Genomic DNA, 26,753 nt, shown 5'->3' with positions numbered 1-26,753 from the left:
ACTCTGGGCCATCTTTTAACCAGTATGCTACTCTGTTTCTCAGTAACTACAGGAACTATATAAGAAAACCATGCTGAGTTAGTGCTAAAATTATGAAAATAGTCATTTATTGAAATTATCTATATATATAAAAGGTCACTATGATGCACACTGACCACCAGGGGGCAGACGCTCAACACAGGGGCTGCCCCCTGCTGGTCAGTGCACTCCCACAGTGGGAGTGCTGTTCAGCTGACCAACAGGTGCTAGATGCTGGGCTCACGGCTGGTGAGCACAGCTGTGGCAGCGCCAGCTGCAGAGCGGCAACAAGCCTACCAAGCGGCGGTGGCAGGCACAGCGGGCCTGGGATGAACAGGAGCGGTGTGGCACCCGGCCTGGGCTGGGGCTTCTCCCTGGCCACCTGCCACTTTTCACACTACTACATCCCGCAGGGGATGTTGGACTGCCAGTTTCGGCCTGATATCTGTAGGCCAGGCCAAGGGACCCCACCAGTGCATGAATCCGTGCACTAGGCCTCTAGTGTGTATATATATTTGTTAAAATGTGTCCTCTTCAGAATAACCTGTGCCCTTTAAGAAAAACAATAGTTGCATAAAGCTCAAGATATGTAGAATTAATCAAATTCCATATTTGGTTTTTCTTTCATTAACTTGGTTGGCATTATGAAGTGATGACATTACAAATATCTGAATAATTACGTTATTAAAAATGACTTACATATTACTGCAAAGGGTTCTGCAAGCAGTACAGTTCTGGGATAAGCCGTACCATGTAATGAGCTAGGCCAGCATTTCTTAAGGCATGCGGCCTGGATCACTAATTTCATTGGGTGCTAATAGGCATTACATGCAAAAACAAAAATTAGTGCTGCGGGGTTATCCTCTTTTTTAAACAGATATCATTCCTGTAAGATTACTCAAAACTTTCAATATACTAATGTTCATTGTGAATCTGAAAGCATGTGGTATACCATGTAGAATTTCTCAAACTTATTTGGCTATAGAACCCTTTGTTTCACAAAGCATTTTTAAAAATAAGTGACCCATGAATTGCTTGTTGTGAAATAGTGGTTTATGCATAGTTGAAAGAGAAGCTGAAAGTGGAAAAGGCAAAGCACAAGAGAACACAAAAATAGAACTGTAAATAAGCAACCAATGAGCATTCTAGTGCTTGATATATAGAATATATGTTTGTAAATATTCATAAAGTAAACAAAAAGGTGGATACATGACCAAATTAATCTTATAATCATTTTTCTATTGTGATTAGAGCATTACATTTAAGAAATAAAAGTTCAGCGTTATAGTGAAAAAAATATTGGTTTTTCAGTTAGACCTACCCAAGCCTAACTCTACAATTAGATGCCTCAGGCAAATGATTTAATTACCCCAATTAATCATCCTGAGCCTTAGTTTTTCTATGAATTGCAAATAATACTATCTAATTTGCGACTCTTACATAAGTATTAAATATATTATTAAACTTTAAAGTTGCTTGGCACAGATTAGGTATTCAACAAGCATTGGATTCCTTCCCTCCCAAGGGAATATAATTTAGGTTCCAAATTATCATGGAGGAAAATCTCATAGGTATAGGAGCCACAGTGAATCTGATTCTAGTCCTCATTCACATACTTGCCAGCAATGTAATCCTTAATTTCTGTAAGCATTGGTTCTTTTTACAAAAAAAAAATGAGAATTAAAAATGCCAAGCTTGAAGGGTTATTTTAATGATGAAAATATAAAATGTCTAGCAAGCAGCTTGCACCTAGTAGGCCCTCATAATTAATAACCACTATTCTTGATTTCTAAGAGACTCTGAGTGGAAACCTTACTTAAGAAGCAGCCAACCTACTGTAAAAATCTTTAAGAACTCATGTAGCTCATGATTAACAGATGACAGGTTTGCAACCCATAGAGTCTATTCAAAGAAAATCTATATATATAAAAGGCTAAGCGACCATCATGGACCGGGGGCAGGAGCTGCGGTGACTTGGCAGCTGTGATTCTCAGGTGACGCACCCCAGAACCAGAGAGGAGGGAGCCCTATTCTAAGGTGTGTCACCTGAGAACCACCCTCTCACAATCTGGGCCTCCTCGGGGGATGTTGGAGAGCCAGTTTTGCCATGATCCAAGCAGGCCAGGCCAAAGGACCCCACATGCTGGAGGGACCCCACTCACTCCACAGATGCCCTTCGAGCCACGGTGCCGCCCCAGGTGCTGCCAGCTGGGTAGGGAACTCAGGATGTTGGCTCCAAGGTGTGTCCGGCCCATCTCACCCAGTCCTGCCCTGCCGGCCACCTTCTAATTAATTTCCTATCAATGTGCACGAATCCATGCACCAGGGTACTAGTCATAAATAAAAAGATAATGACTACATAAACAAAGAGGTAACAAACTATTTTATAGACCTTGCAGGAAATTCACTACCATTCATAGTGTACTCAAATTAGAATCCATTTCTCTCTTTTACTAATCTAAATAATAATAGGAAGTCTAGAAAAATCTAGTTATCATAATTAGATTAACTGGGACCAAAAAGAAGGAGCTGGGTAAAAGGCAAGCAAAGAAATGTGATGATGGTTATAAAGCTATAACTCAAACTTAGGTCATATTTTTTCTCTACATTTTCTCCTGGGCTTCCTAAATTTTGTGTGTGTGTGTGTGTGTGTGTGTGTGTGTGTGTGTGTGTTTTTAAATACCCATTATTTACTTTTCCTTCAAAGCAAGTCCTATTAGACAAAATCACATTCCTACACACACACACACACACACACACACACACACACACACACACACACACAATCTTTTACTATAGCATAATAGTAAAATAGATTTTATTTTGTATCTATGGGATTTTTTTAAATCTGGAAAGATTGACACTTTCTCAGCTACTCTATTGACTGTAAGGCAAATTCCCTCAGTTGAGTTATAAAGTGCAGGAAATAGACATTTATAATGACAAAGATGACAGACTTTTAACTAAAATGGCACCAGCACACCACTATAATTTTACTTTTTGTCTAATTCTGACAAGAGCCTCTGTAGATCATGGTTAATGGCACTCTAGGGGCTTCAACATTTCCGAGAGGGGCCACATAATTCAGTGAGCGTCTGGTGAGTATCCAGTATACATGTCAGAGAAGGAGGAAAGAAAGGAGTTGGCATTTTCCTCAAATGCCACCAGTCATGGCTGTACAAGACGGAAATACTGAGAACAAAACAATAGCCAGTGGCACAGCACTGTGTATGGAAAATTTTTTTCTGGCAGGCTTGTCAGTTTAGCTGTAATGTCAATTGTGGGTTGTGATTGATTTATCTGAACTTTTTTTCCTATTAATCCCTTAAACTTTTTTCTGGTCACGCACTTTCCCTGACTACAGAGGACAATGGGCTCTAGGGGATCAGAGAAAATACTGACTGTTAATATTTAAGGTGTTGGATTCACTAGCATCATTCCTCCGAACTATTCTTACCTCACCAATTTAGTGCTGTTTCGTAAATAAAACATATTATAAGGGAATTTAATAGTTATCTATGTATTTTTTTTCCTCGAGTATCTCCCAAAGTAGAAAATAACTTTGAGTATGTAAACTTGTTTGGCACTTTGTCCCTAACGGGGATAGAAGTCTGGGAGCTCGGTGTCCAGAACAACTTTGTTGGTATAGAAAGAATTCCCCATTTCACCTTTCTTCTCTAAGAAACAACCGCAGAATGGGTATCTTAAGGATCTCTAAATTCAATAGTAAATGATTTTTCAAATTTGATTGGTGGTTTATAAATTGCAATACAAAACTTTTTTTAAAATCATGTTTCCATTAATGAAGTTCAGATCTTACTCAAATAAATGAAGTGATATCTTAAAATTTTATAGGAGAGAGGGTTAATGATTGAGAGAGAGTATCGGAGGATTGAGACTCTGATAATGTTCTTTTTCTTAATCTGAATAATAGTTACATGCAAAGACTCACATTGTGATCATTAATTGAACTGTACATGTATGACTTAAGCACTTTTATGAATATGCATTATATATCAAAAAAGCAAATAATCTAATTGTAGAAATAACAATGGAAGTTGATATGACACATTGTGCAAGGGAAACCTTTAAAACCACAGCCGATTGGTCATACTAATGGAACTTTATTTTCTACCTATTTATTGAAAAGTGTTAACTGGAGATTCGAAAATTATTTCTTTCCGGATAGACTTGTGTTAATATCTCTTTAATAACTGGCTCTGTTTCCATTCTATAACTTAGTCTCATGAGTTGTGTGAGTTTCTCAGGTAAAGTGTTAAGGAATGCCAGGTTTTTGCATACCATTCCTCATAAAAGCCAGAGGGCATAGGACATATAATTTCCCAATTTCTATATCATGACGTAGTTGTGTGTTATAAGTAATTTGTTACTGAGCAAAGTCTACAAATGTCTTACTTTATATGGCTTATTCAATCTTACTGTTATGCTATCCCCTTCAGTGTATATATTCTTACCCTTTCTCAAGAAGAAAAAGAAATAAAACACGCTAGGAATAGTACATGACTGACAGACTATTTTATGTGTTTCATTGCCTATAACTGAAATCGGAATCTGTCTATGTAAATGTGTTGAGTATGAAATCTTTACCTATCTTGTGAGACAGTGAAAAAAATTGACAACTACTACTTTAAATCACAACCTGAGAATGTATTTGAGGCCAGGCCTTGGGAAATAGAACTGAGAGCTATCTTAGAGTGTTGGCTCCAGTCTGTTTTCCTTACTCATATTATTATGAAAGCCAATTCCCACATATTGATAGAAAACCCAGCTATGTTCTCATGTCATTAGTGAAGTCATAGAGATCCATTCCATAGCGATCTTTCATCCAAAATCTTCCAGATATCTGGAGAAAAAGAATCAAGGTCAGGAGAGTATACAACTAAATGATGACACTCTGAATAAGTATAAGTGTATGCCCAATTCATAAAGTTGAATGCAATTAATGTTTGAAAGGAGAAATAATGAAAAAGTATTATGTTTATATTTCTATCATGAGATAAAATCATTTTTAACTTATATAATGTAACTTGGACTTGCATCTGGAATTGATTGTGTCTGGATGCCTGCTCTGAAATCTCATACATGCAAAAATCAGACTTACCCGCAGACTTTCGAATGTAGTTTGAGTTTACACAGGCCTCACTAGTTCCTGAGAATAGAGCTTTTGTTAGGACTAGACTGTACATTCTATTTATTGATTTATTGATATTTATTTATTTATTTAATTTTAAAACCCGTGGAAGAAAAATCAAAGAGATTAAGCCCTTCCTCCCTCACTGAAAGGGTGTTTTTCAAACTGCTAGACATAACTTGTTTGTAGGTCACCTAACCAATTTTGTGGGCCACAGTTTAGTTGAAATGAAATGAGAGTGCCTGAGAGCAAGCTCCTGTGTGTTGGCCCTTTAGGAGAGCACCTGGGATTCTAGCAGGCTCCCTCCTCTTCCTGGCAGACAGAGACTCCACTGATTTTCACTGTTGGATGCTATGCAAATTTCAATTCCCAGCATTGGTGCTTTGCGTTGGAGGTCCTGGCATTGGGTTGAAACCCCACACTCCTCATGGAGGACTTTTTTTCCCCTTTATTTATTGATTAAGGTATTACATACGTGTCCTTATCCCCCCACTGCCCCACCCCCACCCCCACTCATACCCTCTCCCCCCTGGTGTCTGTGTCCATTGGTTATGCTTATATGCTTGCATACAAATCCTTTGGTTGATCTCTCCTCCTAACCCTCACCCTCCCCTACCTTCCCTCTGAGGTCTAAGCATCTAATTGATACTTCTCTGTCTTTGGATTTGTTTTTGTTCATCAGTTTATGCTGTTCATTTTAATCCACAAATGAGTGAGATCATGTGATACTTATCTTTCTCATGGGGGACTTTGGTAGCCTATATCCCTCTGGCTTCTCAGCCACCACACATGGGTGCAAGGGCCAACCCTCTTCATGTATCTGCCCTTCATACCAATGCCTATGTAGCTTCTTCTATAAATCCTTGGATATAACACTCCTGTTCACCTATACTCCAGTTGGTAATTCAGGTTGATTGCTCTATAATTTAGCTGTAAATTCAGTTTGGTGCCGGGAGGAGATGAATGTACCTTCCACCTACTCTACAGCCATCTTGAAACTCCCAAGAGTTTTTTAACCAAAGATTTTATGCACAGGAAGTTCAAGTTTTAATTATAATTGCTACAGAGGATTCTGACACAATCCAAAGTAGATTGAAATAGTCAACAGAAGTAACTATATCTGCTTCATTCACCACAATGTTCATTAATATTTACTTAAAAAATGAATGAGAGCTAGAACAGAGGACAAATGAAAGCAAGACCGTGCTTCACTTGGAATTGCCCTTCTCTACAATGGCCAAAGTTTCATCCAGTGGCAATTTCATGCTGAGTTCTTTCTTGACTTACAGTAAGCTCTCTCCCAAAAAGCTTTCCAGCTGTCATACCAATAGATTTTGTCAAGTAGGCCTCATTTTTTTCACCACATATTTCTGATTCCCACATTGAATCAAGCTGAGATGTAGGTGTCTCATACCTACATAATTTTAAAATAATGCCAAAATGTCATAGTTAGGGGAAACAGACACTTACTTCTATATCACATCATGTATAGTGGGAGAACATTACTACAGTATGCTTCAATTTCTCCTGGCCTTTAAGATGTTGTTTATAGTCATTTGATTATACTGTGTCTTGGCCTTTTTAAGAAATTTTATTCTTTTGCAGTTCACTGAACAAAACCTGTAACTTTATGTCTCACTAAAATTGGGAAAATTTCAGACATTTCGTCAAATACTTTTCTTTATCAATATTTTTTTATTTCCTTCAGGGATTTCAGTGACATAAATGTTAAGAGCATTTGATATTGTTCAGAGAATCTGCTTATTTTTTCAATTGTTTTTATTTCTAGTCTTCAAATTGGACAAGTTCTCTTGATCTATGTTCTATTACTGACTCTTTATCAACTTATTCTGATAAATGAGTTTATGTAGCTAGTATTTTTATTTAAGGTATTATATCATTCAGTTCTAAATTTTCCAGTTGGTTCTACTTTCACAGTTTCTATTTTTTGCTAAGTACTTCTATCTTAACATTAATTTCAAAGCTGTTTTCCTCATTGAGGATAATTATATGAACTGCTTTAAAGTTTTTGTCTGATAATTCCAACACATTGGAGGTTGGCATCTGTTCAATGTTTTATTTTGTTTTCTTAAGAATTGGTCAGATTTTCCATTTTTGTGTACCTAGTTTTTTTAAATTTCACCATGAGTATTTTAAATTTTATGTTATGAGACTCTAGAGGCCTGTTAAATTGCTCGGGATAAATTTTATGTGCTTTTGTTTTAGCAAGCAATTGACTGAGTTAAGTTTACACCACAAGTTCTGTCTTTCTTTCTACAGGTGATGATTCCAATGCAAATCCCAGGGGCCCTTTAGTTCTGCTGCTCTGGAAAGAAAAATGGCATTCTCTCAGAGTTGTAGCCACCTGCACAGATTCACTTCAGTGTGTACAGCCCTGCTCTTGGGAGAAGCAGCAAGAGAATAGAGAGAAAAAAGAAACCATGGCAATGCCTTCCACACTGCAGAACGGAGGCTTCTTTACCCAGGAATACTAGTTTTTCTCTTGAAGCCTTAGATGCCTCTTGAAGTTTTGACTGCCTGCAACCACTGCAAGTCCCCAGTATGGCTTTGTCTACTCATCAAAGCCTGCAGGTAAAGAAGAATAAAAGCACAATAGAAAATTTATCACCACTGGTCTTTCTTCAGGTTTTGACTGCCCTCCCAATCTGCTGGGTATTACTTCTCATCTTTGCTTTTTTTTTGGGGGGGGGGGTTGTCTAGAGTTTTTCACTGTATTCAGCAGGAGAGTTAGGCTTGTTTTACATCAGGCTTATTTCACCTCAGCCAGCACCAGAGGTCTTCTCAACCTTTTGAAAAAGTAGTAATCATAACTCAATGTGTGGTTGGGGGTCGAGAAGAGATAAACCAAAGAACTTATATACTTGTATGCATAGAACCATGGACAAGGACAATAGGGTAGTGAAGACCTGGGGTGAATGGGTTGGAGGAGGAGAGTAACAGAGGGGAAATGGGAGATATCTGTAATACTATCAATAATAAAAATATATTAAAAATTAAAAAGTAGTAATCAGATAATATTTTTGGAGAGCTTATGCTTATCAAATATATTTGCATGCAATCTAGGTGCTGTGGGGAGCTGATATAGGGTTAAGCCTCGGACTGACCTGTTGGCAAAGTCACAAACAGGTCTTCCGAGTCTTAAACAACCCAATCTGAGAAGTGGCCGCTGATTTTCACGCGCTATCATTTAAAAAATAAAAAAGGGGGAATTTGCCGGAAGCCAGCCCATCCTTGCTGCTTGACACAGTCGCTGCAGGGAAGAAACATCTGCACAGCATATGTTTCAAGGGACCTGGGGTATATGGTATACTGTTCTTAATATGTTTGCTCCCCTTCTTAGCGCTATGTGTTTTAACCAAGGTCACCTCTCTAGGAAAGGTTGTTTCCCCAGGTGGGGATTTTTCCCTAGAGTTAGGGATTAACAGGAGTAAGGAAGGGAATCAGTAAAACCCCTTAACTAAGTGCCAGGTGGGTAGTTAATCACTTTAACTATGAACAATCACGCTTAAGCTACATAATCTTTACTTAGGATAATCTCCTTCAGTTACTTCCTTGTAGCTTAACAGAACAATAGAGTAGTGACCTTGGACTGGAGATAACAAACGTCCTAACCTTTGGAATAGAATGGATAGGATTAAAATCAAATGGTATAAATACAGATGTAACAGGAGAATAAAGGAAGAACCTCGCTATGCTGATCAACTGAACACTGTCTCCGTGTCATTCCTTCTTCGCCGACTCTGTCCACACCTTTGGGAACCCCTGGACCTGCTGGGGTGGGACCCCAACAAGGTGCTACTATTCTGGTTTTACAGGCTTGGAGACATGAGGATCTTTAAGAACAGGAGAGCAACTAAGATTTAAACAAAGATCTTTTTAATTCAGATGGCTTTCCCATTTGCTCTTGGAGGGAGAAAATATACCTCATAATTGTCAGCAGAAAAAATACATCGAATTCACCATTTTTTATAATTTGTCAAGTAGGATAAAATGTTGGTTTTATGAATTACAAGTTTACTTTTCAACATCATCCTCCCTCTCTTCCATTCCAGATTCTTCCTCCCTTCCCACCCCTCCCCTTTCTACTGACCTAAATTCAATCCACAGGGAAATATAAGAATCCTTAGCTTTCTTTCCAACTTTTAGAGTACATTTTCTTGGCAGAAAACTATGATTCTTGTTTATACGGAAAATCATTTAGCCAAGTGAATATTCCTGACCCATTCTATTAAAACAGCATTTTTTGAAGGACTAATTTCTGCATGTTAAAATTGAGGAACAGGCTCTGAAAGGTTCTCATAATTATAAGTTTAAATTTGCACATTTGCGCCCTAGCTGGTTTGGCTCAGTGGATAAAGTGTCAGCCTGTAGACTGAAGGGTCCCAGGTTCGATTCTGGTCAAGGGCACATGCCCAGGTTGCAGGCTCTATCCCTAGTGGGGAGCATGCAGGAGGCAGCTGATCAGTGATTCTCTCTCATCATTGATGTTTCTATCTCTCTTTCCCTCTCCCTTCTTCTCTGAAATCAATAAAAATATATTTTAAAAAATAGGCAAAGGACCTGAAATTTGCACATTTGCATTCTTAGTAAATTGGCTTAGCTTTTTAAATGAAGTATAAGAGACTTATAGAAAAGTACACAAAATACTACATGGTTCCATGAATTATCACATAAGTGAACACCTATGTGTGGCACAGGGAAACTTTCCTCTTGCCCCCTTCATTTTTCTGGTTGGTCAAATTATTTCAATCACATACCTACAGCAGATTAACTCACAGAAGAAAATCAAGTTTTAATATGGGGAAGTCACATAAAGATGAAAATTCCAAAGACAGTGAGGCAAGATGAAGTATATATGTCATTCTGAACTAAGAACAGCTCACAGGTAGATGAGAAAGAGCAAAGATGTAGTAAACAGATTCTTGCTGAGCCACCAGAAACAATGGGACACAGAGAAAAATCTAACAGACTGCTTGGATCCTCCCTGTCTGGCACAGTTAGTTCATATGTGTTAAAGTAAATATGCTAAGGTTTCCTTCCTGAAGCAGGTGTTTCTAACTGAATTTGCTTAGACAGGTAAGGGGAAGGTAAAAAACAAACAAACAAACAAAAACCAAAAACAAACAAAAGAAAACTCCTCTTGATTTTGTTGGGCTTTAAATTCAGCTTGAAATAATCTTCATGCCAGGGTGGCACATTCTAAGGATATTCTTTCTGGACCCCCACACCCGAATACTACTCAGGTTATGCAATAGACCATGCCAACACACTGAGTGATTTGACTTTTAATGTTTCTTTAGGGACTGTTCTAGTGTTCAGCAACCATAGTAGCAGAACTTTTAAATTAAGTGCAATGAATTCACACACTTAAAAAATGTAAGAATCTTTACACAAGGATATGGATTATCTATATATGATTGTCCTTCATAGCTTTTATAGTCCAAATAAATGCATGGGTAACTTGTTTTGTCCCATAAATGTCTTCCTAAATATTGTGTGTAAGTTAATTTTACTGAATATAACACATTTGAATGCAATAAGCAAGAGAACGGGATTATGTTAAAGCTGAATGTTTTCTAACAGGGAAGTTCTCTTTACAAAATAAATGGCCACCCCTAATTTATCTGTTTTAAAACTGGATTTGTGTCTGCTAAGTTTCCTTAAAATACGGTACTTATACAATGCTAATAAGGCAAATCTCACAAACCTTTGGTACCTTTGATGGAATTGGATATTCTATATTATTAAAATCTGAGCCTGGCCCTAGCTGGTTTGGCTCAGTGGATAGAGCGTCGGCCTGTGGACTGAAAGGTCCAGGGTTTGGGTTTGATTCCTGTCAAGGGCACATGACTGGGTTATGGGCTTGATTCCCACTAGGGGGCATGCAGGAGGCAGCCAATCAATGATCCTCCTCATTGATGTTTCTATCTCTCTCTCCCTCTCCCTTACTCTCTGAAATCAATAAAAATATTTTTTTAAAAAAAACTCTGAGCCTGAAGGGTCTCTAGTATGATACAGTTCTACTGAGTTGTTGTATTTTAATTGTCTGTACCATTCATGAAGTGATTGTGTCTTCACCATAAGCCCAGGTAAACAAAGTATCAAATTTAGATCCTGGAGTACTCTTATTTTTCCTGTTTGTCTTTATATACTTCAGTTAAGATTTGAACATATAGTGTAACTCTGAATAGAAGTACTATTGCACATTTCATTTTAATTAATTAATGTAAGTCCCAGAGTATCCTGCTTATGATTTCTACTGAGAATGTAGCAAATCATTGTCTGAGAAATGTATTTAATTGCCTCATGCTTTAGTAGGCTAACATATAAATCTGAATATAAAATTCATCTCTGAGAATCAACTGTGGTACCCTGTATGTTGCATAAGCAATGTTTTAAACACCTAAAATTCTTACTTGGTCTGCAAACTCCAACTATTAAATATCCAGCAAAGTACTCTATGGTGAAAAAAAAATCATAATTTCTCTCTCTCTAAAGTTACATATAACTTCACATAATGTTCTTTTCTTTTCTCTTTAATAATGTGAAGATTTTTTTCCTTCAAAGAGTTTTTAATTAGGCATTTATCTAAGACAAGATAAGCATAATTTTACACATCCATTAGCTAATATGTATTTAGAAATCTGTGATTAACAGCTTGAAATTGTGCCAGTTCTCTGTGCACCTATTACATATTCACAAATAAATGTGTGATAGCCTTGTTTAAATTTGATAATTTTTTCTTAAAGTTAAATTGTTTCCACCTACTGAAACTAAAAATGGATCACGCTTTTTTTCATTGAAGATGGCATTCGCCCCCTATTCTTTTTCCTTTTAAAAGTCCTGGTTTAGGTAGAGTTATCATTAGTCTAGATTATACAGTGCAAATTTTGTTAGTGTTAAGTTAATGTCAGTATGTTTCATGTGGTTAAGATTATCTTAACAGAATTGTAAAGGCTGTCCTAAAATAAAATAAAATGTGTTTTATTATTTTAATAATGCACATTTTTGCCATGAATACTAAAATTTATGAAATGCAATTTATAGTATGCATATAACAAAATTATGTGAGCAAGAATTTTTGAAATGTATGTATCTGCTCATCTATGAAATAGGTGTTTTCTCTCATACAAATAATTCAGTTGTCAATTTTTATCTTTATCTTGATAATAATATAAACTAATGCATTTTTCATCATTTTAAAATAATTTCTTATGGGATCTTTATATTTTTTATATTAATTGATTTGTGTTTTTCTTGATGTCTGAATGTACTATCCTGAGGCATGGTAACATATCAAATATATTAGTATGCTAGATTTTAGAAGCAATAATACCCTTAAGAAATATATTACTTTAAAATTGCCAAAGTGTTTTTACATCCATTATTCATTTGATGATCATAACAACACTGTGAAATAGTTATGACACATTCCGTCCCACATTAAAGATGAGAAAATGAAAGTTTTCATAGTTTAGAACTTCTAATCCTCATGATCTATCATGGAAGTGTCAGAGTTTGTCCCTTGAATTAGGGGAGAAATGAAGACTAACTCTTTTAAATTGTTTCTTGCCCTTACATTGCCTTTTTTCAATCATCTAATCCTTTCTATTAGGACTACATTTTGTTTTATATTCTGCCAAGTTACTGTTCAGTAAAGTTGAAGTCCTAATATACAAATATAAAATATGTATACACATAATTATTAGTGATGTTTCAATTGTTGCAAAACTTTAATTGGTGTTTATAAACAATCTCTTAGATGAGTAATTTAATTCCCCAATCATCATTTTCCAAATTAATATTATTTTATTAAACATTAAACCAGCAGAAACAATTACTCCGCCATTAAGAAAAAAATCACCTTACTATTAAGCTCTAAATGATCAGAAAATGCCAAGTCAAATTTTAGCAATACTTTTCAAATTTATTTCTAGAACTGCTAATTTAATAAGATTCTGGGCTATTGTATTTAAAACTCATCTATCAATGGAATTTTTCATTTTGTCCCTGTGAATTATTTGGAGCGGGGGAAGCCACATACTATTTTACATAAAATAAGAATATATGTCAGAAACTGTGTAGTATCTTAGTGGCCTTGGGGCAGGGACATCACAAAAAATGTGATTGGGAATAGAAGGCAACTGAAGTAATGGGTTCTTCTATTAATAAAATTCCTTTAGGTCTTTGTCCTCTCATAGTCTTGTTCTTATTGTCTATTCCTCACGCTTTCATCTTCCCTTGTTTCTATATTCATTCATCCTGGCTTGGATCATTTAAGTGTACCAAAAACACATTCTGTCCAATGTTGATTTGTGATGCCGAAAATACCTTAACACCTGACAGTAAATTTTATAATTACCATTTATGCCTATTATGCATTACCAATCATATTTATCATGTTTTATTCTCTACCATTCTCCCATGGCCTCAAATTTGACTGAAGAAGTGCTTACTCCTTTCTTCTGTTCACCCTTGACCTATTTATAACCTAAAATAATAGATAAATTTAGCTTTTCCTGCTTTATTTTGAGGAAGGTGCTAAACCATATTTTAACCTGAGTATAGTTCATTTTGATTACAATAAGTTGCTGATGAGGTCCAGGTGCCAGATGGAATCCTCATGTAGTCCTATTCATTTCTCTCTTGGAAAAATATGTATCTTTGCTGATGCACTATTCATCATAGTTATCTATCTTTTCATTAGAAAGAGAAACAAATACATTTGAATCAATATGATCCATCTCAGTGTATAGAATTCAAGGTGTCATCTTCATGTTGTTGGACAAGAAATTTAAAGCTTCTAGATGAGTTTTCAAGGTAGAATAAATCAGCTATTAGGTAATATTCAAATCGAACACTTTGCTTATGTAAAGGAATAAGAGGGGTAAGCCTGAGACCCACAAAAAAAATCTGAAAAACAAGATGAAGCCTAGAATTCACACTAATAATTTATTGCCACAAAACAAAGGCAATATACTTTACAGTGATGTGTCAGAGGTGACATGCGAACTCATTTTTTTGGTTGATTTTTCTTTGTTAAATGGCATTTAAATATATAAAATAAATATCAAAAATATAAGTCTTTGTTTTACTATGGTTGCAAATATCAAAAAATTTCTATATGTGACACGGCAACAGAGTTAATTTAGGGTTTTTCAAAATGCTGACACGCCGAGCTCAAAAGGTTCGCCATCACTGCTTTAGAAGGTACCAATGAGCAAAGGCACAACTCAAACTATCATGACTGAAACATGGAACACCTATAAAGAAAAAAGAACATTTTACAGATCCATTAGCTAATATGCATTTAGAAATCTGTGATATTAGTTAATGGATGTGTTAAAACTGTCATATATTGTAAGTTGGTAATCTTTTTAAAAAGACTTCGTGCAGAAGCCACAAAATGTTAAAATGCTTTGATCCAATAATTCTATTTCCAGAAATTTACCACAGGGAAATAATGCACAAAGATGATCATTATATTATTATTTGTATTTATGAAAAATTATAAAAATATTGTTTTATGGCTGGTTAATTAAGTGATATTACACACATGTTACATAATCATTAAAATATTATAACCCTTTAATAACATAGGATGTGCTGGGCCAGCTCAGCCAAGGGTTCAGTGAGCCTGAGGGGGGGTGGCGAAGGATGTAGAAAAGACAGACAAAGAGAATAAACTGGGTCTAGGTGGATCTCCTGTGCCTGGCTGAGGCCACAGAGATAGATCCAGACAGCAAGCTGAGCCTTTATTTTATAGCCAAACGTAAACAAGGTAGTGGTCACGATAATTACAATGTTCTTGTGAGTTTCACTTGTTTTGGCAGCACTTGCTGCATCTCCCTCAGCCCATTAGCTATACAGATAAGATCTAGGAAGCATCATAAGGTCAAGCCTAATTATGCTAAGAGGGCTGTGCCCTCTAAGCTGGGACTTGTTTGTGGCTTTTCCAACAGGTCAGTCTGAGGCTTAACCCTATAGCCGCTCCCTACAATAGGAAAATGTTATATGAAAAATATGCAAATATTATGCACACTATGTTTGCTACCAGGCAAATACATATGATTATGAAAACTAAATGAGAATATCCCAAAACCATAATAATTTCATTCGGGTTCTGGACTTGTAGCTTCTTTCTTGATGAACTTTCTATGCTATTATTTATAAACTAGAGGCCCGGTGCACGAAATTTGTGCACGGAGGGGGGGTTCCCTCAGCCCAGCCTGTACGCACTCCAATCGGGGACCCCTAAGGGGATGTCCGACAGCCGGTTTAGGCCCAATCCCACTGGATGTCCCTCTTGCAATCTGGGACTGTTGGCTCCTAACCACTCACCTGCCTGCCTGCCTGATTGCCCTTAACCCCTCTGCCTCCCTACCTGATCACCCCTAATTGCTTCTGCCTGCCTGATTGCCCCTAACTGCCTCTGCCTGCCTGCCTGATTGTCCCTAACCTCTCTGCCTATCTGCCTGATTGCCCCTAAATGCCTCTGCCTGCCTGCCTGATCTCCCCTAACTGCCCTCCCCTGCTGGTCTAATCTCACCCCCAACTGCCCTCCCCTGCTGGCCTTATCTCGCCCCTAACTGCTCCCCGCTGCTGGCCTGGTCGCCCCTAACTGCCTCTGCCTGCCCAATCACTCCTAACTGCCCTCCCCTGCTGGCCTGATCTCTCTCCCAACTGCCCTCCTTTGCCAGCCAATTTGGTTCTGATTGGTCAGTTTCTATGCCAGTCAGTGTCAAAAGCTCTGCCTCCTAGGCAGCCATTGGCTCCTTACATTCACCCAGATTTGGTTCTAATTGGTCAGTTTCTATGCCAGTCAGCGTCTCTGAGCCTATCAACGGGGACTGATCAGAAAGGCGGGGCTGATCAGCAGCCCCAGTGGAGGCCTGGAGAGAAATGTAGGCATGGCTATGGGCCAGGCGGAGAGAGAAAGAGAGGCAAGTTTTGATCAACAGCTGCTACAGAGGCTATGGATCAGACCCTACATCTCTCTCTGCAGGCCTCTCTCTGGGCCTGATCTGCAGCCCCCTAGGCAGTCAGTGCTGGATCGGGGCGCCTACAGCACCCCAGTTGCCACGGCAACCCAGCACTGACTTCTGGTCTGGTCACCTTCGGTTCTAACAGTCATTACGATCCTGGCTCTTTATTATATAGATTTTAACATAGGTTTTAAAGCCACCTGTACTATTGGTGCTTCCACGTGATCTTTACCCAGATATACCTGCATAGCAAGCCAAACACATATGCCACACTGCTTCTATAGTTCTTCAACAGTGTCATAGAAGAGAAAATATTAGCACCAATGAATTATCATAAAAAATGCTTTGGCATTAAAGAATTTGATACAGTCTATATGTAATCTTTTTTTCTTTTTTTTGTCAGAATCCTCTCAAGAGCATTTATTATGCCATTACCTCTGTTTCTGCTCAACTGTGGTATGAAAAACTGTCATATTAAAAGTCACAACCTTTCCTTCGGTTATCCAACATGATAGTTGAACTCCTGTCTCTTAGCTCTTTATAGCATCTTCAGCGTCCAACTTCATGAAAAACTCCACTCTGTATAGCATTCTATCAAGTATTATACATTCATTATTATTTAACTCTCATAACAATCTTATGAAAAATATATTGTTATCATTAATAGAAAATAAGCTAAAGACCAAGTAAGTAAAATAACTTATTTAAAATTACACAGTCTGGTAGAATTAGTTTATAAAAGCCAGAACTGTGCTTGAATTCCAAATCAGTATTCTTTCTAATTCATCATGATGGCTTTCTCTTCATAAATATCCCTTAAATTCCCTCCTCATCTTCACTCATTTACTGAGCATCTACTAAGTAATAAACACTGTGCTAAACTCAAAAGATACATAGATAAATGAAACAGTCCCATTCTCAATAAGGTTTCGTCTATTCTGTATTTTGCCAATTATTCACTTTTTCATTCATTCACAAACTATGTTATGAATACCTACTACGTGACAGGTACTTTTTATAAGAAAGATAAAATGTAATGTAACCTAAAATATTGCCTAATGATAATCTTACCTAATAAAGAAGGAATATGCTAATTGACCCTCACACTGTCACAAAGATGGTGGTGCCCAAAGCCAATAAGAAGGGAATATGCTAATTGACTGCCCCACCCTCAAAGATGTCAGTGCACACAGATACAAGATGGCCGTCAGGGGAGGGCAGTTATGGGCGATCAGACCAGCAGGGGAAAGCAGTTGGGGGGGACCAGGCCTGTAAGGGAAGGCAGTTAGGGATGACCAGGCCAGCATGGGAGGGCAGTTGGGGGTGACCGGGCCGCCAGGGGAAGGCAGTTGGGGGAGACAGGGCTGGTAGGAGAGGGCAGTTGGGGGCGATCAGGCTGGCGGGGGCAGTTAGGTGTCGATCAGGCTGGCAGGGTAGTGGTTAGGGGGTGATCAGGCTGGCAGGCAGAGGCAGTTAGGGGCGATCAGGCAGGCAGGCAGGCAAGTGGTTGGGAGCCAGCAGTCCCAGATTGTGAGAGGGATGTCCCCCAAGGGGTCCTAGATTGGATAGAGTGCAGGCTGGGCTGAGGGACAGCCCCCCCCAGTGCACAAATTTCATGCACCAGGCCTCTAGTATAATATAAAACTATAAAATGTGTGAATCATAATGAAGACATAAACATGTAGATTGAGCAATTATAATGGCAGACAAGGTCTTTCAGATAAATTTAAAATGCCTAAAAACAATAAACATGTCATTGCAGAGAAACATTCTTAAGAGAAAATATGAGGTGATATTCCCTTAACATTGATGGTAATTCCAAGTAGGCAAGCCTATGGGCATAAAACCCTGAAGCTCTTGTCATTGGCATATCATAATGTTTATTATAGCCAAACACAGGCAATCAATCAATGCTCACACAATGACTTTAACTCCGTCACTAGATCTCCTTTCTTCATGCTCCTTTCCTCACTTCCTTCAAACATTTGTCTCAGATGTTAAACCTTACTTTCAGCAAAATAGAATAATATACCTTATAAAAACAGAAGTCTAGCCCTAGCCGGTTTGGTTCCATGGTTTGGTTCCATGGATAGAGTGTTGCAGGCTCAATCCCCAGTTGGGGGCATGCAGGAGGCAGCCAATCAGTGATTCTCTCTCATCATTGATGTTTCTATCTCTCCCTCTCCTTTTCCCTCTGAAATCAATAAAAAATATATTTAAAAAAAAACATAAGTCTAACTTTCCAACACATATGATCCCCTTACTGTATTTTGTTATCACTAGAGAGAAAATTTATATTTTTTCACCTCCAGAAAAAATACCATAAATAACTTTTCATAAGAGTGGTTAAGTTTTATTTTTGTGTTCTTTGCCTTATTACAAGAAAAAAAAAGGAAAACAGGCTGAACAGTATGAGCTTAAATCTTTCATTTGCACACAGCTGGCTGTAGGTGGAAAATCTCATCAATAGCAGCAGGCCATAATGTTTTTTATTATCATATAGGAAGCATAAAAATTTTAAATTTCTTCAGAAGTGTTTCAACAACAAATGTATTGTCATGGTGCTGAATAACAGAAGCCATATACTAATCTGTCTCTCTTGCATAGGAATGGTCAAAAAATAAGTCTATCTTACCCTTTGTTGCTCACTCTTGCTCTTCTGATCTCCACAATATTATGCCTAATTTAGCAGACAACATAAAAATGAACTGTCAGAAGTAATAACTAGATTAAATATTTGGGTAATGTGATAAAGGACTGTAGAAGTTATTATTGTTCCAACTCTTTAAATAATGCAGGACCATTTTGTTATAAAGTTTACTTCTCAAAATTTTATTGTTACCAGATATGCTAATATAACACTCCAGTCAGAATTGGATTATTCAGCTTATTTTCTCCAGTTTATTGTTTTTGACTCAGTCATAATTTTTCATGTTGTTTAGATGTAACCACCTTATATTACACTGAAGTAGTATCTATATTACTTTGACATAGAGGTTTACTATTGAGAGACACTTGGTTGCCTTGTAAAGAGTTTCAGATTTTGAGACAGTTTGGGTTTCAAATCCTGCTTCTACCATCACCAGCTGATTTCTTAGGCAAGTGCGCCAGAGATGAATAGTGTAACTGTCTCCAAAAGTTGGATGCAATGGCTATTGTTACTTCTTGTCTCCTCATTCGAAGGGGAATATGAAAAAAAAATCTTTGATTTTATGAACAATAACTGCGTTGTGTTAGTGTTGGAAACACGTTGTTATTTTTATTGTATTGAAGTTCAAATATGTGTAGAAGGATGTTAATGGACATGGAGTAGCTAAAAAGGTGGGCTGTGCCAGGTGTGAAGCTATTATCTCTCAGATTCAAATCACCCTTCTTTATTCTTTGTGATGCTGATGCCAGGACTCTGAAAAACACATTTCTGCTTTGCCAGCTGGCTATGTGCTCAGTTACTGGGAGACTGTAAGGCTGGAGGAGAAAGAAGAAACATGCTCCTTCCTGCTTAATCTGTGTTAGTTTCATGTTGATTTCCTGTACCTTTGAGTGTCTCCCCATGAAGTATCTACAACAGTGATTCCCAAAGTGGGGCATAAGCACTACAGGGGAGTAATTTGATTTTTAAGGAGGGCTATTTGAGAATGAGTTATTAACTGCATTTTTTGCATTTCTTATGGTCCTAGGGGCCTCATATACAGTATATAAACATATATTGTGACATATTTATGCATTTCAGTTTTCAATTGTATGTTTTGAAACTTTATTTCCTATTTTTTCATATCACTTCATATTATTTTTTAAACAATTTCTTAGTTGTTTCTTCCTCAGTACTTCAACTGTCCTTTCGTTCTTTTATTTTTCTCTTTCATGGATGCCATGTTCTTTGGAAGCTTGTTTAGACCAAGTTAATGGCCTTTTAGTCTTCCCCCATGTTCACTTTTTGAGTAATAAGAATTATATGTCTGGGAGGATCAGTATTTTAGAGATGCTTAGGTCGGGCATGGCCAAAAAAAGGTTGGGAACCATTCATCTACACCCTGGAAGCAACAGGTCTGTCCCATAGTAGGAGTTGAATCCTCGTATGCCATTTTTTCAATACTTACTGAACCAGCCTCATCTAACCTGCTTCCCCTTACCCCAGAGTCACCAGTGCCTCCTCTTCAGAGATCTGAGAATCAGCACCATGGAGCCCTTCCTCTAAGTTTAATAATTCCAGTCTCTCTTGTTTGTCCAGCCCTAGATGTGATAGCTGCTTCCTGTATTTGCTAACTCTATGATAATCCAGTATTCTCTTTTTGCTTTTGCAGTTATCAATTTAACAATATTTATACTTCGCTAATTATTCTATATGTTAAATTTTCTATGCTCAAATAACTAGTGTGGCTTTTGTCCCCTGACTGGACCCTGACTGTTACAGCAAGGTACTCTATTTTCAGAAATTGTTTCCTCATCTAAATGTTATCATCATAGGCCTGGCTGGTGTGGCTCAGTGGTTGAGCATTGACCTATGAAACAGGAGGTCATGGTTCGATTCCCAGTCAGGGCACATGCCTGGGTTGCAGGCTCGATCCTCAGTAAGGGGTGTGCAGGAGGCAGCCAATCAATGATTCTCATCATTGATGTTTCTATCTCTCTCCCCTTCTCACTTTCTCTCTCTAAAATCAATAAAGAGATATTTTTTAAAATAAATATTATCATCATAATTAGCTAGTCAATATTAATAAAGGAAGAGAGCAAAGGGAGAGTCAGACATTATTGAGCATATTTATCTGGGAAGCATAAACCTGCTTGCTGGACCAGGAAGCTACAACTTCACACCCTAAAGAATTGCAGCATTGTACCTCCAAGGGGATTAATACCCCTCCTTCCCCCATTGAGCATTGGATTGTTGGAGGAAGAAGAGGGAGACAGGAACATGTGCAGTAGAAGTTGGGGTGTGTAGGGGAGTTGCTTGCCTGTCAGTCTAGCCTAGGAAACAACGGAGTGGCTAGGTGGTGGACTCCATCAGAAGCATTTGAAATCTTGAAAGGTTGATTGGTTAGTTTGAAGAAGCTTTGGATTAAAATCCCTAGACAAAAAGTTCCCTTGCTCTTGGCTCTTGCTTTGACTCTTGTTTTCTCTTGTTTCATGACCTGCACTCACCAGTGCACTCGCCTGTTCTCTTTCCATAGCCTTGTGACTTTAAGCAACCACAGGCCCATGGCCATGCAGACCCTACATGCAATGGACTGCAGCTGGGAATACAAGCGAAGCTAGTCAGATGCTGGGCTAGACTGTAATATAGAGCAGAAACCCTGGGCAGTGGCCTTAATTCTGGCCCTGCTGAAGACAAGATTGGACTTTTTCCATTGTGAGACAGAGATGGGACCTTGGGGGGAAAACCCCTTAATTTTACATCATCAATAAAACTTTCCATGAAACACATCTTTCCATGGGGTCCTCAGGAATTTCTTTACTTTGAGGCACCTCAAGAATTCCACTTCCACCAATAGCATACACATTGATAATAATGTAGGAAGTCCTCAATATCAAAGAGTAATTGGCATCAGAAAAGTCTACTTAAGTGAATACACTTGAAAAGAGAGCCACAAATACATTGAAAATTGTGAATAAAAGGTTTAATTGGGAGGGAATCTTGAAAAAATAATCAAAATTATATTTATTTTACATTTATTTTTTAATATATTTTTATTGATTTCAGAGAGAGGAAGGGATAGGGAGAGAGATAGAAACATCAATGATGAGAGAGAATCATCAATTGGCCACCTCCTGCTGGCCCCCTACTGGGGGTTGAGCTCACAATCCGGACATGTGCCTTGACCAGAATCCAATTATGACCTCCTAATTCATAGGTCAATGTTCAACAACTGAGCCACACCAGCGGGGCTTATCTTACAATGAACAAAACTGAATTTATAATTAGAATTATACATTATTCAGAACAAAGATTGATTTGATGTTGATTTTGACTTTTCTTATATATGTGTGTATAATTTTTCTGAAAATTTGTATAATAACATATTATACCCTGAACTTTATTTTTTATTTTATTTGCATACTCATTAATAGGGTAATTTCTGGAAAAATAATAAAGAGCTTCATCAGTTTTCCAAAGAACTCTATCTGCATCATTCTCATCAATGGTCTCTTATTTAACTATTAAGTGGTCTATCTCTGCAAGATTCACATTTGTCATTGGTTTCACAAGTAATTTTCATTATCATTTTCTTTTCATGAAATTTTGCATATTTTGCAAAATTTAAAATTTTATTTTGTGATGAATTTGAACATATCTGTGTTAAAATATTGGATTATGACTAGGAAATAATGAAAGCAGAGGGATGTTAGTATTTAACGTGGAGGATTAATTAAGTGGTTATAAATTTTATGTAATTAGTTTATTAGTGAATTTTTTGCATTTTGATTATGTTAACTTCTCAAGAAACCTTTTAACTTCTGAGAGTAACATGCTAAATGCCTGGCTAGCAAGGATCAACTATACATACTTGGTGGGATTGTTGTGTCAAAAGAGATCATGCCTAAAAAGTGTTTATCATGGGATCTGAACTACAGTTTGTTGTAATAGCTACCACTATTAAATTTCAATAATTTTGTTTAATAAATGTGTATTTTATCATATTTATTCAATCGTTACACTTTAGTATTGTGGGGGCAGAAAAATGATTTTTCTTCTACCCTTCTAAATTTTTCTGGCTGGAATAATAATCAAATTAACATGAAACATATTAACAAGAAAAAATGACCAAAAGGAAAAATGTATATGTATATGGGGATCAGTAAGAATATGAGACTTGCGGACATATTGGATGGTTGAGGCTTATATGCCATTTTATACTAAGGAGAGGTAAGCGGAGGGTCTGAGACTTCAAAGGGAAAGTAGGCAACTCACAGGTAGATGAGAAAGAGCAAACATGTCATAATCAAATTCTTGTTTGGACACACAGAATAATGGGACACAGAAGGGAATTCAACATACAGACTTTGCTTAGCTTCTCGCTGTGTACCACACTTAGATTATAGTATGATGCCAAGGTGATAGCTCCCTTCCATTAAGTAGGGTTTTCTATCTAAATTCCTCTAGGCCAGTGGTTCTCAACCTTCTGGCCCTTTAAATACAGTTCCTCATGTTGTGACTCAACCATAAAATTATTTTCGTTGCTACTTCAAAACTGTAATGTTGCTACTGTTATGAATCGTAATGTAAATATCTGATATGCAGGATGGTCTTAGGCGACCCCTGTGAAAGGGCTGTTCGACCACCAAAGGGGTTGCGACCCACAGGTTGAGAACCGCTGCTCTAGGCAGTTAAAGGGGGAAAGTCAAAAGTTCTTCTTGAGTCTTACGTTTCTTAAAAATAACCAGCTTAAAATAATTGATATCCCCAAAAGGCATGCTTTAGGATGGCAAACTCTGCTTCCTCTCAATTTGCATGACTTGATCAAAGTCTTTAGGGAAAACAGATTTAGATAAGAAGACAGAACAGAATATGAGTATACCAACCTCAATCAAGAAATAGAGTACACTTTCCATTGGAGATATAATATGGTTGCTTCTTCACCTTTTTTAAAAAAAGACCTTTATTGAAAATCTGGTTTTAGAAACAGCATCTGGATACTTAGCTATAAAGATGCATAGTTTTTGGAAACCGGTACTCCTAGAAGGGCACTTAAGATTATGCTTTCAATTCATGGATAGAAGTAAAGAGAAGTAGCAAGGTAATAAAATGAAGTTAGAAATATATTGTCCAACATACTATCTAAGAGAAACTAAAATAAGCCGCAATATTTTTCTTTTAAATGGAAGCAGCTCTGCTTGAACTTTTGACATAAAAACATGTACTATACTTACTGCAATTCTAGGGGTTCACACATGGCCTGCTGCTATCTAACAAGAAGAGGTTGAAGCAAATGGAAACGTCAATCTATGGTTATCAGGAGATAGAGTATATATGTTAGGTGTGTTGACCTGAGTTTGTATTTCCTGTCAATAAAGATACATTAGAACATGTAAATGATTTCTTATATCGGAAATATTTTTCTTTTTTTAAACATTTGATTTCTCTTTTTTGCAACAGGTTTTCCCCTAGAACACACGTGTCATGAAAACCACCACTCAGGAAAGGAAAAGACTCATATCAACATCATTGTCAGTGGACTTGTAGATTCCAACAAGTCTATCACTATCAGCCACCTGATCTACAAACATGGTGGGATTGCCAAAAGAACCATTGAAAAATTTGAGAAGGAAGCTGCCGAGATGGGTAAAGGGCTCCTTCAAGTATGTCTGGGTCTTGGATAAACTGAAAATTAAACGTGAGCGTGGTATCACCATTGATATCTCCCTGTGGAAATTTGAGACCAGCTAGTATTTTATGACCATCACTGATGCCCCAGGACACAGAGACTTTAGCAAAAACATGATTAAAGGCACATTTCAGACTTACTGTGCTGTCCTGATTGTTGTTGCTGGTGTTGGTGAATTTGAAGCAGGTATCTCCAATAATGTGCAGACCTGCTGACTTACACACTGGGTGTGAAACAACCGATTGTTGGTGTTAACAAAATGGATTCCACTGAGCCACCCTACAGCCAAAAGAGGTATGAGGACATTGTTAAAGAAGTCAGTACCTACATTAAGAAAATTGGCTACGACCTTGACACAGTAGCATTTGTGCCAATTTCTAGTTAGAATGGTGATAACATGCTGGAACCAAGTGCTAATATGTCTTGTTCAAAGGATAGAATGTCACCGTAAAGATGGCAATGCCAGTGGAACCACACTGCTTGAAGTTTTGGATTGCATCCTACCACGAACTGGTCCAACTGGCAAGCCCCTGCATCTGGCCCTCCAGGCTGTCTACAAAACTGGTAGTATTGGTACTGTCCCTGTAGGCCTAGTGGAGACTGGTGTTCTCAAACCTGGCATGGTGGTCACCTTTGCTGCAGTAAACATTACAACTGAAGTAAAGTCTGTTGCTTTTTAAAAAATATATTTTTATTGATTTTAAAGAAAGGAGAAGAGGGAGAGAGAGAAAGAAACATCAATGATGAGAATCATTGATCGGCTGCCTCCTGCACGCACCCTACTGGGGATCGAGCCCACAACTCGGGCATGTGCCCTGACCAGGAACCAAACCATGACCTCCTGGTTCAGAGGTTGATGCTCAACCACTGACCCATGCCAGCTGGGCTGCACCATGAAGCTTTGAGTGAAGCTCTTCCTGGGGACAGTGTGGGCTTCAATGTCAAGAACCTGTCTGTCAAAGATGTTCGTCATAGCAATAAGGCTGGTGACAGTAAAAATGATCCACCAATGGAAGCAGCTGGCTGCACAGCTTAGGTGATTAACCTGAGCCATCCAGGTCAAATCAGTGCTTGGATATGCACTTGTGCTGATTGTCACACAGTTCGCATTGCGTGCAAATTTGCTGAGCTGAAGAAGATTGATTGATCGCCATTCTGGAAAAAAAGATGGAATATAGCTCAACGTTTCTGAAATCTGATGATGCTACCATGGTCAATATGGTTTCTGACAAACCCATGTATGTTGAGAGCTTCTTAGACTACCCTCCTCTGGGCCATTCGCTGTTTGTGTCATGAAACAGACAGTTGCAGTGGACAAGAAGGCAGCTGGAGCTGGCAATCACCAAATCAGTCCAGAAAGCTCAGAAGGCTAAATGAATATTATCCTCAATACCTGCCACCCCGGTCTTAATCAGCGGTGGAAGAGCGGTCTCAGAACTGTTTGTCTCAATTGGCCATTTAACTTTAATAGAAAAAGACTGGTTAATGATTACAATGCATCATAAAACCTTCTATATATATAGATATGTGTGCTGTGTGTGTGTGTGTGTGTGTGTGTGTGTGTGTGTGTGTGTGTGTCAGTTTTTAAGTTATTAGTTTTAAAAATCTGTACTTTTAATGGAAACAACTTGACCAAAAGTTGGTCACAGAATTTTGAGACCCATCAACACAAAGTTTAATGAGAAAAAAATGTTTTTGGTTTCTGTGAGCAACTGCATCAGCTTGATATTTTATTTTTTAAATACTAGGTGTACCAGTTAATAATGCAGATTTTTTTCAATAGATGGAGTTACACATATGTTGATATATATGTGATTTGATATGTATGCTATTTTGTTGTATTGTTCCTTCAGATTACCACTTGTTCCAATCGATGGCACACACACTTTCTGAGCAGCCCTTCAAATGTATGAAGAAGTGGAAAATTGGGTCTCTGAATGGTCTGCCTCAAAATGAGAAAAGTTCTATTGGGACAGTATCCACAAATTACCTGAAAGATGGGGGAAATGTGTAGCTAGCGATGGACATTACTTTGAATCAAGCACTTTTGATGTTTCTCTTGAAATTATCGTGTTTTCTTTGATTACAAAAACTGTATTAACTGGTTAATAATGGGGATTAACCATTAACTCTTAATCGGCTAATAATGGGGATTTTGTAATCAAAGAAAACAGGATAATTTCAAGAGAAACATCAAAAGTGCTTTATTTGTTATGGGGTGGGGCCACAACATTAGTAACAAAGAAACAGAATTTCCAG

At 37.7% G+C, this 26,753-nt stretch overlaps 1 pseudogene; it reads left to right on the top strand.

Moving 5' to 3' along the window:
- The window catches only part of LOC102240339, a 70,281-nt pseudogene extending 44,410 nt beyond the window's left edge, over positions 1 to 25,871 (top strand).
- The last annotated feature ends 882 nt before the right edge of the window (positions 25,872 to 26,753 follow it).

The sequence above is a fragment of the Myotis brandtii genome, unplaced genomic scaffold (genome assembly GCF_000412655.1).
Source record: "Myotis brandtii unplaced genomic scaffold, ASM41265v1 scaffold39, whole genome shotgun sequence".
In the NCBI taxonomy this organism is placed as follows: domain Eukaryota; kingdom Metazoa; phylum Chordata; class Mammalia; order Chiroptera; family Vespertilionidae; genus Myotis; species Myotis brandtii.
Note: the sequence above shows the minus strand (reverse complement) of the source record. Positions and strands in the feature narration are given on the sequence as shown.